The 12424-nt window shown below is 43.7% G+C and overlaps 1 protein-coding gene across 4 annotated transcripts in view; it reads left to right on the top strand.

Annotated features, from left to right (window-relative positions):
• Positions 1–2479: 2479 nt before the first annotated feature.
• Positions 2480–12424, top strand: part of fynb (FYN proto-oncogene, Src family tyrosine kinase b) — a 110793-nt gene continuing 100848 nt past the window's right edge. The window contains exon 1 of one of the 4 annotated variants that reach the window (XM_078274738.1): positions 2480–2655. The gene's annotated coding sequence lies outside the window, so the exon portion shown is untranslated. The remainder of the gene's footprint in view (positions 2656–12424) is intronic. The other 3 variants (XM_078274737.1, XM_078274741.1, XM_078274740.1) reach the window with 3 other exon arrangements.

Here is a 12424-nt window from a genome sequence, read left to right as displayed (position 1 = left end):
TTGGACAGATAGTCTAGCTAGCTGTCTGGATTTACCCTGCAGAGATCTGAGGAGCAGTTAACCATAGTCCTCACAAATCTACCAGAGGTTAGAACACCAACACAGAGGAAGAGGAAGGGGACGGACATCCAGCCAAAAAGAGTGAAATCCGGCTGAATTTCCGGCAGCAATGGAGCAATCCCAGAAGTGGAACGTCGTGGATACAGACTACCTTAAACTTAACTGTATGGCTACCATAGTGGCTACCATAGCTACAATTGTTAAATTCAAAATAGGCCAATATATATTTATAATATGAAGGATTCATATTATTGTATATTTTCAGACATTTTTGAAAAAAAGAAAAAATTATTTTTCAACATAATGTGGTGGCCCCCCTACACTATCTCTGAGTACCCCCTAGGGGTCACGGACCCCCTGTTGAATGTCTCTGGTCTAAAACATTGCCAGTGTATCTCCTACCTCCGAGACGTGGGGGGAGATAATGACTAAGAGTTTCTCTTCTACGTATGAGATATTATTTCATATGTAGGAGATCATATCTAAGAGTTTCTCTTCTACGTATGAGATATTATTTCATATGTAGGAGATCATATCTAAGAGTTTATCTCCTACGTAGGGAGATATTATTTCATATGTAGGAGATCATATCTAAGAGTTTCTCTTCTACGTATGAGATATTATTTCATATGTAGGAGATCATATCTAAGAGTTTCTCTTCTACGTATGAGATATTATTTCATATGTAGGAGATCATATCTAAGAGTTTATCTCCTACGTATGAGATATTATTTCATATGTAGGAGATCATATCTAGGAGTTTATCTCCTACGTAGGAGATATTATTTCATATGTAGGAGATCATATCTAAGAGTTTCTCTCCCTACGTATGAGATATTATTTCATATGTAGGAGATCATATCTAAGAGTTTATCTCCTACGTATGAGATATTATTTCATATGTAGGAGATCATATCTAAGAGTTTATCTCCTACGTATGAGATATTATTTCATATGTAGGAGATCATATCTAAGAGTTTATCTCCTACGTATGAGATATTATTTCCTAGGAGATAAACTTAGGCATGATTAGGTTTTGAGAGAAAGACACAAGATACAAAGTTCAGCCAAATGCAGCATGAACAAAAAACGTGTTTACCTTCTCAGTTAACTACAAATGTCCACTGTAAAACATAAATAATGGAAACGCACAGTGGCGCCCGCAGGATTCTTTTTCGTTACTGATACAACACCTTTAAACTCACATACTTTAAATACCAGCCAACAGGCCGGCTTCACACAAACATACATAAATGCATGCATCTCATGAACTAATATTTGCAGAAGAATCATGCAGAAGGCCAAATATTTAGTTTTTGCACCTTGCTTCTCAGATTCCATAAGAACCTCTCCAAAGTAGATGGCCCAATATTTGTAACTTTGGACTAATTACAGTTCATGAGCCATATTGTTACTTCCAGCAACACAACTGAAGGAAAGTGAATAAATATGTTATAACATGAGTTTTCAGCCGTGTTCTAGGGCAACATTAAGAGTGCTGTTCTACGTGTGGACAGAGGAGGGTGCTCCAACGTCAAGTAAAAAACTAAACGTGCACTGCAGCTCACACAGCTGTTTATCACTTAATTAGAAACAGAAATATAGCAGGTCATCTGCCACCTATTACAAAAACTACATTTAGTCCTTTTAGAAATGTATTTATCAAAATATCCCAACAAAACTGAACTACGAGGTAGCTACTATGTTACTATATTTCTATTGAGACCTTGTCAAAGGCTACGGTTTGTGTCCTCTATGTTACCAAGCCTCTAACAGCTAATACAAGTGGCGGACCGATTGGTTTTTGCTGTGATATCTGTTTAATAGACCTCTTCATCAAAGTAATCTGTATTTACCTTAACACTCACCACTTCAATCTTTGTCCCACCCACCTACTACCCTTCGGTATTTTCTGATTGGACGGGCGTCCTGCCAGTCATAGGACGGGGCCCGTTATGCGTCCTTCCCTTGCTTCTTAAAAGCTCGGGATTCTGAATTGTCAGCACAATCAAGTGTTGTAATAAAAGCAACAAATTACCAAACCAAATGAAGAAAGTTTATTTAAAAAAGCAGACTTGTTTTTATTTTTGAGAACATCTAAAGTTACAAAAGGAGATATTTAACAAGATTAGTACCTGTCACTGGGAATACAATAACTTACTATAGGCTGCAGTTTAGATAAACCAGCTAACGCTGGAATAAACCATTACCGTGGCTTTTGTGTCCTCTGTCCTTTAATTATCACATTCGACAGCTCGGCTGCTGAGATTAATACGGACTTTGCTGGTCCTATTTCCTCAGATAAATCTTCTGTGTAAGGTACAACCTCTTTGGTACACTACAACCTTTTGTTTGGTCGCGTAGGCTGCGTTCTCCTGCCTCATCCTGATTCTTCCGACAGCTCTTGAAGGCAGCAGTAGATTCATTGTGGCCCTGCAGAGCAAAACGCCATCACACGCAGCGGCCACGACGAGCAGCGGGCAGGGCGACACCAGGGCCACAGCAGCGGCTCCACACTCTTCATTACCGACACATTGCTCCATCATAACGGTTATGGATTACACAGCTGCGGAGTATTAGAAGCGTTTGAAACTGGTAAGACACACTGTTTTTCCATTTGACTCATCATTCGGCTCGCCTCTCTCTCTGAAGCGGAATGATTAACTTTGATTTTCCAGATATTTATTAACGACTATTATTGACATTTGTTGAACGCACGTTAAAGGTGCTTAGCCTGTTAGCTAGCTAACTCTTTCTCCAGCTCCTCTATATGGAAAAGCTGTCAGGGTGACGGGTCGGCTGTGTTGAATGCGATACCCGGTGTCTAGAAGTGAATTATAACGTACACACACAGCAGCAGCAGCACATGTCGAGCCTGTAACTGGAGTTAAGAAACGGCACCCAAAGCTAATTCGCGTTAGACAAGTAGGTTAGCCACGGTCAATGGCAAAGCAGAAGGAATAGTATACGCTGTGTTTGTTAGTGTTAAAAAAAAACAGGAGGCGCTGAGCCCTCAAAGCATCCTGGGTTAAGTTCCTCTGCTCGCTTGTTTACCGTGATGGTCAGCATCAGCATCTCCTATTGGTGCTTAGTGGAGTCAGATGAAGGACACAGCCTCTCAGGATTGATAGTGGCTCTCTCATCTGGGATGCATTTAGAGTCGTATGCATGCAGTTGGAAAACCACAGTGCCCTATTAATTTCATTCCAAAACATAACATAAGATAAGGTGCCGGGGAAAGTATGTTGGCATTAGGGGGTATGAAAATTGAACCTCACTGTTATAGTGACCAAAATGATCACGGTTTTCGGTATTATCGCGGTATTTTTAAAAAGTGTGTTCAATATGTTCAGAATGCACTCATAGGCCTACACAAGCTGTAATAGTTCTAAAAAGTGTAGCAGTGTTTATTATATTACAAAAATATAGGCCAAACCTTATCAAAAGTGCGACTTTTAACATCAGAGGAACAAGGGTTCAGCATGTAAACAAGCTTATTTGTCAGGAACGTTTCCAGTAGTGCAGGTTTAAATGATACAAATCCAAACATTCAAGCCAAGACATGAAGAACAATATGTAAACAAATCAAAGAAACACCACTACTGTAATTATATACGTGTTTTTCTTCATCATCAAAATTAAAATGTAAAACCGTACACACAACTTCAGGAGCCTCGGATGAAGCTGGGAAGGATTAAACACGAGGTTTCCACACCGTGGTAATCCACCGTGTTAATAATGATATTTTAAATGAAAACGGGAATTGTTCTCGTCAACATTTTCATCGTGGCATCACTTTTTAGTACTATCTCCCCAAGCTGTTGCATCTTTCCTGATGTTTGGATGTAATTCCTGGAGGATAACACAGGAGATATGATTCAGGTGTATAAGCTTGTACATGGAATATATGATGTTATGGTTGAGCCTATCTTTCAGTTTTGGAGCGATTAGGAATGATTTACGAGGGGATTATTTAAAGTTTTACCCCGGAACATGCTTTCATGAAAAGAGAAAGAGTTTCTTCACACTTTGTGCGGCAAAATAACCTGGTTGACACCAGACCCTTCTCAGTTGTAACCGAGAGTGGGTCTGGGGAAGGTTCATCCACAGCTCAACGTTCAACAGCTCAACGTTCCAACGGACGCCGCTCAAATGCCTCTGAGCGCAATTGGATAGTCCTTGAACCAATCAGACCGGGTGACGTAGCGACAGCGTACATCAACGGGTTGCTGCGCTTCGTGGGCCGTCATGTTGAATGAAACGAAAGGCTGCTCGCCGTCGCTGCGCTATCGTCATTTTTAAGTCATTTTTAATCATGAAATGAATGTGATTTATGAAATCGATGATCTTCAAATGTGTTCATATCATTTTTGTGTTGTTTGAGGAATAGAGGATGTGATATCCTGTACCAGAACATTTTCAATGAATTTCAATTCAATAACATGGTGGTTAACACCTGTATCCACTTTCATTTTGTTTATTAATTAGCACATACAGACAGAAAACTAACAAAGCAATATTAGTAACACAATATGCAAGTGAGGCCAAACACCTAAAAGGCTTGTCAAGGGACTCCCCAAGTACAAATACACTAACTAAAAAAATAATTTCAAATACAGCTAATACGTCTCAAAACATAGTCATTTTCCATTTTGTTAAATGACAGCAAAAGAAAAATGAATCTAAATAAAAAATATTAACGTAGACTAGTAACAACAAGAACAAAGACTAAACCTTATCTATATGCCAGATCTGATATTAATACAAGATGGTGTTTTCTAAACACTGACAGGGACTGACAGGGCACTAAATAATGTTGGTCCTAAATTCTTTACACAAAGTAGACCGATGCAGGTTTTAACAAGGGCGAATATGAAACTATGTAATCTTCAAGTCATACTTAATTAATCCCGCAAGGGAAATTACAATGTTTTCACTCTGTTGTTAGAATACACATTACACACAGGAGTACCCTCAGTAGACGTATGCACTAAAGGAGAGACGTCAGAGTGAGGGGGCTGCAGCTGTCGGTGGACACTCACCCCGAGCCGGAGGGGGGGGGGGTTCGGTGCCTTGCTCAAGAGCACCTTGGCAGTAGAGCTGGGCAATATATCGATATTATATTGATATGAGACTAGATATCGTCTTAGGTTTTAGATATCGTAATATGGCATAAGTGTTGTCTGTCCCTGGTTTTAAAGGCTACATTACAGTAAAGTGATGTCATTTTCTGAACTTATAACTGTTGTAACGCCAGTAGTCAACACCACAATATCGTTGCGGTATCGACATGGAGGTATTTGGTCAAAAATATCGGGATATTTGATTTTCTCCATATTGCCCAGCCCCACTTGGCAGTGCCCATGAGGTGAACTGGCACCTCTCAAGCTTCCAGTGGCCACCACCATACTTTTGTCCACATGGGGGCTTGAACAGCTACCCTCCGGTTCCCAACCCAACTCCCTACAGTCTAAGCTGCCGCCCCACATTGCGCTGTGCTGAGGACATGAAGACCCTCCTAATATGAGGGCCTCTTCCTCCTCCTGTAAGTGAAGTTTTCCCTCCTTAGCTTTGATATTGGGGTTAATTGCTCTCGTCACCTCTCTCACCTTTAAAAACAATGACGGGCATCCCTCCAGCCATTTCTTCGGACCATTAAACTCGGCCAAGTCTGAACCACAGTCATCTGTTCCACGCGTTGTGTCCCGCAGAATTAGTGTCATTTATTTATAATGCCGGCCGCTGCCATTAGCATCCCAACAGCTTCTCTGTTACATCAGCATCCCCCCTCTTAAGAAGGGTTTCTTAATGAAGTGGCTTCTATTTACAACATGCGACGGACAGCAAGACGTGTGCTGAATTTATTTTAGGTGGCTGCAGAACAAACTGGAAGTGAGTTTTAAATTCCCCTGCTTTCTTTTGCTGCAGAAGTACGGTACTATTATCCCTATTTTCAGAAAGCCAGCTTCCTTGGATTTCGAGCAGTGCCAGTGGCTAGCAGACCGCTAAGTTTAAGATGTCTGCACCAAGAAGACAAAGCTGCTTGTTTTACAACCATGTGGTGTTGTGGGCTGATGAGGTCTGGTGCAGCAGGTCTGAAAATCAAGGCTCATCAATTTTACAAATCCTAATCATTAGTTGGAAGTCAGCATCCTACCAAATCGGAAAACGACAGATATCAAATGGAACATCTTTGCATCCGTGTTTGTGTTAAATCTGCTATTTTTCCAGTGAAGTTCTGTATTGCAGATGTCCCCCATCTGTCCCCCGTCTGCAGAAAAAAAAAACCTGCTCGTGTTAGGATGAGTTATGAGTTGCGGGCTGCTCCTTTTTTTTTATTTATTCTGGGCTCTGTATAATAGGACGAGGCACGCTCGTTATCACTGATGAACGTCTCTTGTGTTTAGCGTGAAGGCCCAGTTAGACAGACATCTATAAACAGCTTCTCATCCTCTTACATTGTGGTGAGACGCCTGCCAACGCAGTTCACCCAGTCACTGACTGACACACGGCTACTTGGTGTTGGCAGAATCAGGCCGGTTATCACACAGAGGTGAGGAGGTTAGACAGTGGAACACAGGAAGTGAATGCAGTGGTAGATGTACCAGTTGCTCTTGTAATTTAGTCCTAATAATACAAAGGGCTGGGTACCGAATTAAATACTTTTTAGGCACCGACCGAATTGCCTCTGAAGTGTCGAGTATCGAAAAATGCCTCATCATTCAATATACCTAGTCTATATCCACGACCTTCCACTTCTGGGATTGCCCCGTTGCCGCCGGAAATTCCGTATGTCCTTTTTTTTCCCGACCGGATGTCCGTTACCCTTCCTCTTTCTCTGTGTTGGCGTTCTAACCTCCGGTGGATTTGTGAGGACTATGGTTAACTGCTCCTCAGATCTCTGCAGGGTAAATCCAGACAGCTAGCTAGACTATCTGTCCAATCTGAGGTTTCTGTTGCACGACTAAAACTGCTTTTGAACGTACACCAAAACACCAAAACAAGTTTCTTTGCTGATGATATTCTGCAGAGGCACCGTGGCTCCGTCCGGCGCTTAGCACCGTCCAAGACGATTGTGATTGGTTTAACGAAATGCCAATAAACCACAGCACGTTTTTCTCCCATTCCGGAATGCTGTGTGGACTAGCCAGACCCTCCTCGGCAGCGCTGTGGAGGAGGGTGGAGTTCAATTGTCAGTCTCTGTCTGGAAAGCTCAATGTTTCAGTTCAAAAAAAAGTCTGCTGCTTATTAAATCAGAGCCAGGGTTTTCACATGAATACATGCAGCCCCGTCAGCCGTCCCATTGGTCCAAGTTGGAGAAAAGTGCAGTCCAGTAGTTGATGACATCACGTGGAGCATGCGGTGGGTCGGCTGACCCTGGCTCAGTCAGCTGCTCAGCCTCACGCCTGAACCTCTGCGGTCAGGACGGCATCGCAACAGTGTGGTCCTTTGTGTCGCGCGTCCAGAGCAGAGGGGATGAAACGTGGCTGAGTCGTGGCGTGTACTCGCAGGCTCAAACGAAGTGATTGTTACAGACGAGTAGATGTTGACGAAGGCAGGCCGGGACGGAGGCGGTGGAGATGTACGCTGCGGATCATATGATCCCTCCAGCATCTGCACATCACAACTGCTACCTTTTCTTTTCACTCTGCTAATTAAAAAAAATAAACCTGGAGGTTTCACTGCCGCTTTCTTTTGACTTTTTTACGCGATCCGTCAGCTTCATTTAAAAAAAAAAAGGAATGTTTGCGAGCCCGGCATAAGCCTCTGGGTCATTGTTGCAGCGATACCAAGGGAGGAAATGATGCGTGAAAGCGATACACTTGCATGAGAGCGTGTCAAAACGGGGCCCGTGGAGATGTCCGTCTTGGGGGTGTTTCTTCAAAAGAGATTCAATTAGCAGAAGTTGTTTGTCTTGCTGCAAGAAGCAGGAGTAGCAGATCCTATCAAGCTGATCCACAGCCTGCCACAACTCGTCTTTGTGTGTGCTTGTGCGTGTGTTGGCTCCAAAAAATGTGCAAAGTCAGTTACTGGTCGTCAACTGTGTGGCTTCATTTCCTCCGAAGAGAATCACAGTTGCTCATTTGCATCTGGAGCGCAGGCGAGGCATGAGAGCACCAGCGAGCGTGGCTGTCTCTCATATCCTGCTCAACATTTATTTTTTTCCCATTTTTAATCTTCCCCCGTGTTTTTCTAAATCTCTCCAATTCCATTATAGCTCTCAGGTCCATTTAGCCTTCATTCAGAAGTTCAAGAGTGCACTGGAGCGGCTCGGTCTATATTTAAAACCTTACCACTGAATAAATCGAGCAAAACTCTTTTAATTCTGCCAGCCAGCACCCAACCACAAATGTTTATACTGCTGCTGAAGCAGTGGAAGGACAATGGTAGGTTCCTATAACAGGTTTCCTCCATTCAGGGTATTCCCTACCATTATATGGCTTAGGTGCAGCACCCAAGCCGTTTTTTGGCACCGCCTAGCCGAAAGAATGTAAAACCAATGCCAGCATCAAAACTAACCAAATGACACTCAGGTACTCCGAAATAATGTATTTCAATGGGAAGCATATTTCGTGATCACAGCACGAAAACGGTAGGGAGTAGTATGAAAAGCCGAAAATCCGCGTAGGGAGGTTGGTCGGGGTGGTGGATGGGTCAAACAACACAGGTCTATCACCCGGGCGAGCGGGGCTCGCGTTCCGCGTGTGGCGTTTTGTTTCGCCATAGTCTTCCTAATCACAACCGTCCAGTTATTGTCGCGCGTCCCCAGCGGCCGTATCCCGGCATATGAAGCGTCCTTTCTTTTTCGTGGCCACCACGAAAAAAACATCCCTGTGAACACGTATCAATAGATTAAAAATAACGTGACATTTACACGAACTGCCGTGAGACCGGGTTGTGTATGTCCATGCTGCCACACTGTATGGGCCAACGTGACATCATGACTTCGCGTAAACATACACGCCACTTTCCCAAGTGACGTGTTATTACCGCGTGTATATCTACGCTGTATACAGCGTGAACATACACGCCACGTGGCTTGTTTTCACGAGGCTACAGTTGGCCTCTTTCATACTACTCGCTACGGCGTAAATTCACACGCAAACGCAAGGTAATGTAAGTCAATGGAGGACAAACGGCGTTGATAAACGCGCTAAAAAGCGAGCTTGCGTCTTGATAATACATACGCATACACATGTACATACGCCACTTCATGAGATCAGTCTGTATGGACAGTGGTGGAGAGAAATATAAATGGTAAATTTGCTGAGCTCCTTACGGGGCTTTCACACCTGAAAGTCCCAACCAAGATCCGGACCACGGTTCATGTTTTTGTGACATTGTCTACATTTGATCCGGTAAGTTTTGGTTTCACGCTGCAGTTATGCAAGCGCACTAAAGATCTATACGTGATAAAACTAGGTCCTGTCGTCATCATCATCACATACGTGAGCTGCGTCACCCGACAGTTGTAACTGATTGGTTTGTAGACGGGCTTCCCCGTCCTCTCGTATCCTCTCTCTGTGTCTGAGTTGGGTTTTTTAACTGACCGTTCCTCTCCCCCTGCTGCCGCGTCTCTTTTTTTGTTGTTGCGTTGTTGAGAAGCGAGACACGGGAACTTTACTTGGGGTTTGAAGAGCTGCAGCATTTATTCAGAGGCAAGTTGAAACCTACGCTGTACATTTACGACCACTTAACAAGTAAACAAGTAAACTGCTGATTTATTCGCTGCTCTGACAGCCGACAGCCGTCTGCTCTGAGCGCATTCACCGTCACACACTCTCTCATGTACACACTAAGCTCTGAGCTGTTCTTAATGGAGCTTCCCCGTTCTTACAACACGACAACGGCCTGCCAGAACTTCCTGTATTTGGTCCGAAAGTCCCAACATTCCAAAAAATGCTTTCACACTAGAAACGGACCAGACCATGGTTCAGCGTGATCCGGACCGAGACCACCTCTTATGGTCAGAGCAAATTTCGGCTGTTTGGTCCGGACCGTGGTCCGGGGGAGGTTTCACACCTGTAATTGTGGTTCAGATCAAACTGAAAAGTCAGAAAATCCGGACTCAACAGAGGTAGGTGTGAATGCCCCGTATTAGCATAGACTCACGTTACAGTGATGTCCAACCGTCTCTCATTCTCGATGCTTTTTGTGTTGGTAGAATTTAGCAAAGCGCATGACAGCCTTTGGTGTCTCACTACTGTTGCTTTCTTTTCCTCAGAGAGTAGGGTTTTCATCAGTATTCTGGGTAAGGCTCAGCCTGACAAGCCAGACCCACATCCAGATGTTGGGTCTGGGAACTCACCATTGGCAGGGCTCAATCCGAGGGGCGGGATAAACGGTTCTCTTTCAGATTCCCTCTGCACGCAATAGGACAGCTCTACAACCAACCAGAGCAACGAAGAAGGTAGCGGAGCTAGTTGATAGATTCAACTTTGGCTGTATCCGGTCGGCAAAACTCTGAACACATCTTCCTTTTTTAAGAAGGACTTCAGTGTCGTTCTTTGTTCTTTTCTCAAAGAAAAGCTGAACTGTCTGTCTGAAGTCTTCCAGAGTCGCGGCCAAAGCCGATTCCAAAGACCGCTGTTCGCCAGCAGCAGCAGCCATAAGCCCGCCCACCGACTATACACGATGTGATTGGCCCAACCAGAATTGGGTTTTTCCAGCTCGCAAGCCAACGGAGAGTTGCTAGACTGACCCTGGCTGCAAATTACATGTGCTGCCGCTAGGCCACGTCTAGATTTTTATGCTAGATATTAAATCCAATCCGTTTGCCTGAGTTTTGGCACTGATACCAAAATGATATGAACTTACCTTACTCTGAGGACTATAACTCCAAAGTGTTCTCAAATATTAAACCTTGTCCAAACACAAGTAACTGTGCCTTTCAATAGTCAAATCAGGAACTATGTGGTATGACTACAGACATATTTCTGCCACATCCAAAACATTATTGAGGTCTCTGTGTTTCCCGGAGGATTTTTTACAGCGGCGGAAGTGCATACGTTTGATGAAGTGCAAAATAGGTATATAGCGCGTTCTGCCCCTATATATATATATATATATATATATACACACACACACACATATATAACTGATGAGAGGATAAATGTTGTGTTTGCGAGCAGGCATCGATGCGTGTGTGTGTGTGTGTGTGTGTGAGAGAACATTTAAGGCTCTCCTGACAAAAGCAGCAATCACGCAGGTGTTGTTTTCCCCGCTGACACTGTGCACAATACATCTCACTACGCTTTATTATTTATTAATGCTATGTTTACCATGCTGGCAGCCAGGCAGACTGATGACAAGTGTTTGTATTTTAAGTGGAAAACAATAGAGCTTTCTGCACGTATGTTTATGGGCTTCATACATAATGAACTTGCTGTGAGATTTCCAGCTGTGTCTAATGTCATGTGTGAGTGACAAAGACTATATTCTGCCCCAACAAAGCCTCCCTGTGCTGTGCGTGGAGGACGCTGGTAAAAAAAATCTGCATTGCAAAGAAGCTATTACGTTTTATGGTTTCTATGAATTTAAATGTGGACTTAATGCAGTTCCTGATTCATGCACACAGATTCCCACACAGAGCACAGCGGCTGATCGTATGTAGAGTTCCGGCTTCTGAGCATTCATCTCCTCTCCGATAGTAGCTGATGTGTCAGACTCCTCGCCAAGAGCTCCACCGCAGTGTTCAGTGTCCTTAACTCTGCTGCCTGTCTGCCCTCTGCGTTCCGCTCCGCTCTCCGTTTCACTGTGCAGCGTCATCTCTCTGCATTGCTGATGCGGCTGCGAGATGCTGACGAAGGAGAGGATTGACATCACGCTGGCCGCCAGACCTGGGCCTCCTCCGTCACAGGGCTTTATCTTCACGCTGCTGCCACATGTCAAATAACCCCAAAAGCCAAAGATGGTATTCCTACTGCGGCCATTTGGAATATAAAGTGTTTCTGCTGGTTAGGGCTGGGTACAGTTTAAAAATATCCAATAGTGGTACTGGTACCGATAGGGTTGGGTACCGTTGATATTTTTTCCAGTATTGTTGGATACCTGAAATACGGTTCCCGGTGCCAGTGGTGTAGTGTATGTCAGGGGTTTTCAAACTATTTGTGTGTGTGGACCACTATTTGTGATCAAGAATTTTCGCGGACCACCTCATAATACACATAATAAAATATGTCTACACACAGTCCTACCTGAATTAATCCACACCTCTTAATAGGCCTACCAGCACTGAAACTATAACCGGTCATCACATCAGTACAACAGGCTCGTTAAAAGACAGTTTACTGCAAACGGCTGCCACATATTTAATATATTTATTTACTCAAGCGCCCAAGGGCATAATCAGGTTCATCTGAAC

The sequence above is a fragment of the Sander vitreus genome, chromosome 18 (assembly GCF_031162955.1).
Source record: "Sander vitreus isolate 19-12246 chromosome 18, sanVit1, whole genome shotgun sequence".
Classification (NCBI taxonomy): domain Eukaryota; kingdom Metazoa; phylum Chordata; class Actinopteri; order Perciformes; family Percidae; genus Sander; species Sander vitreus.
Note: the sequence above shows the minus strand (reverse complement) of the source record. Positions and strands in the feature narration are given on the sequence as shown.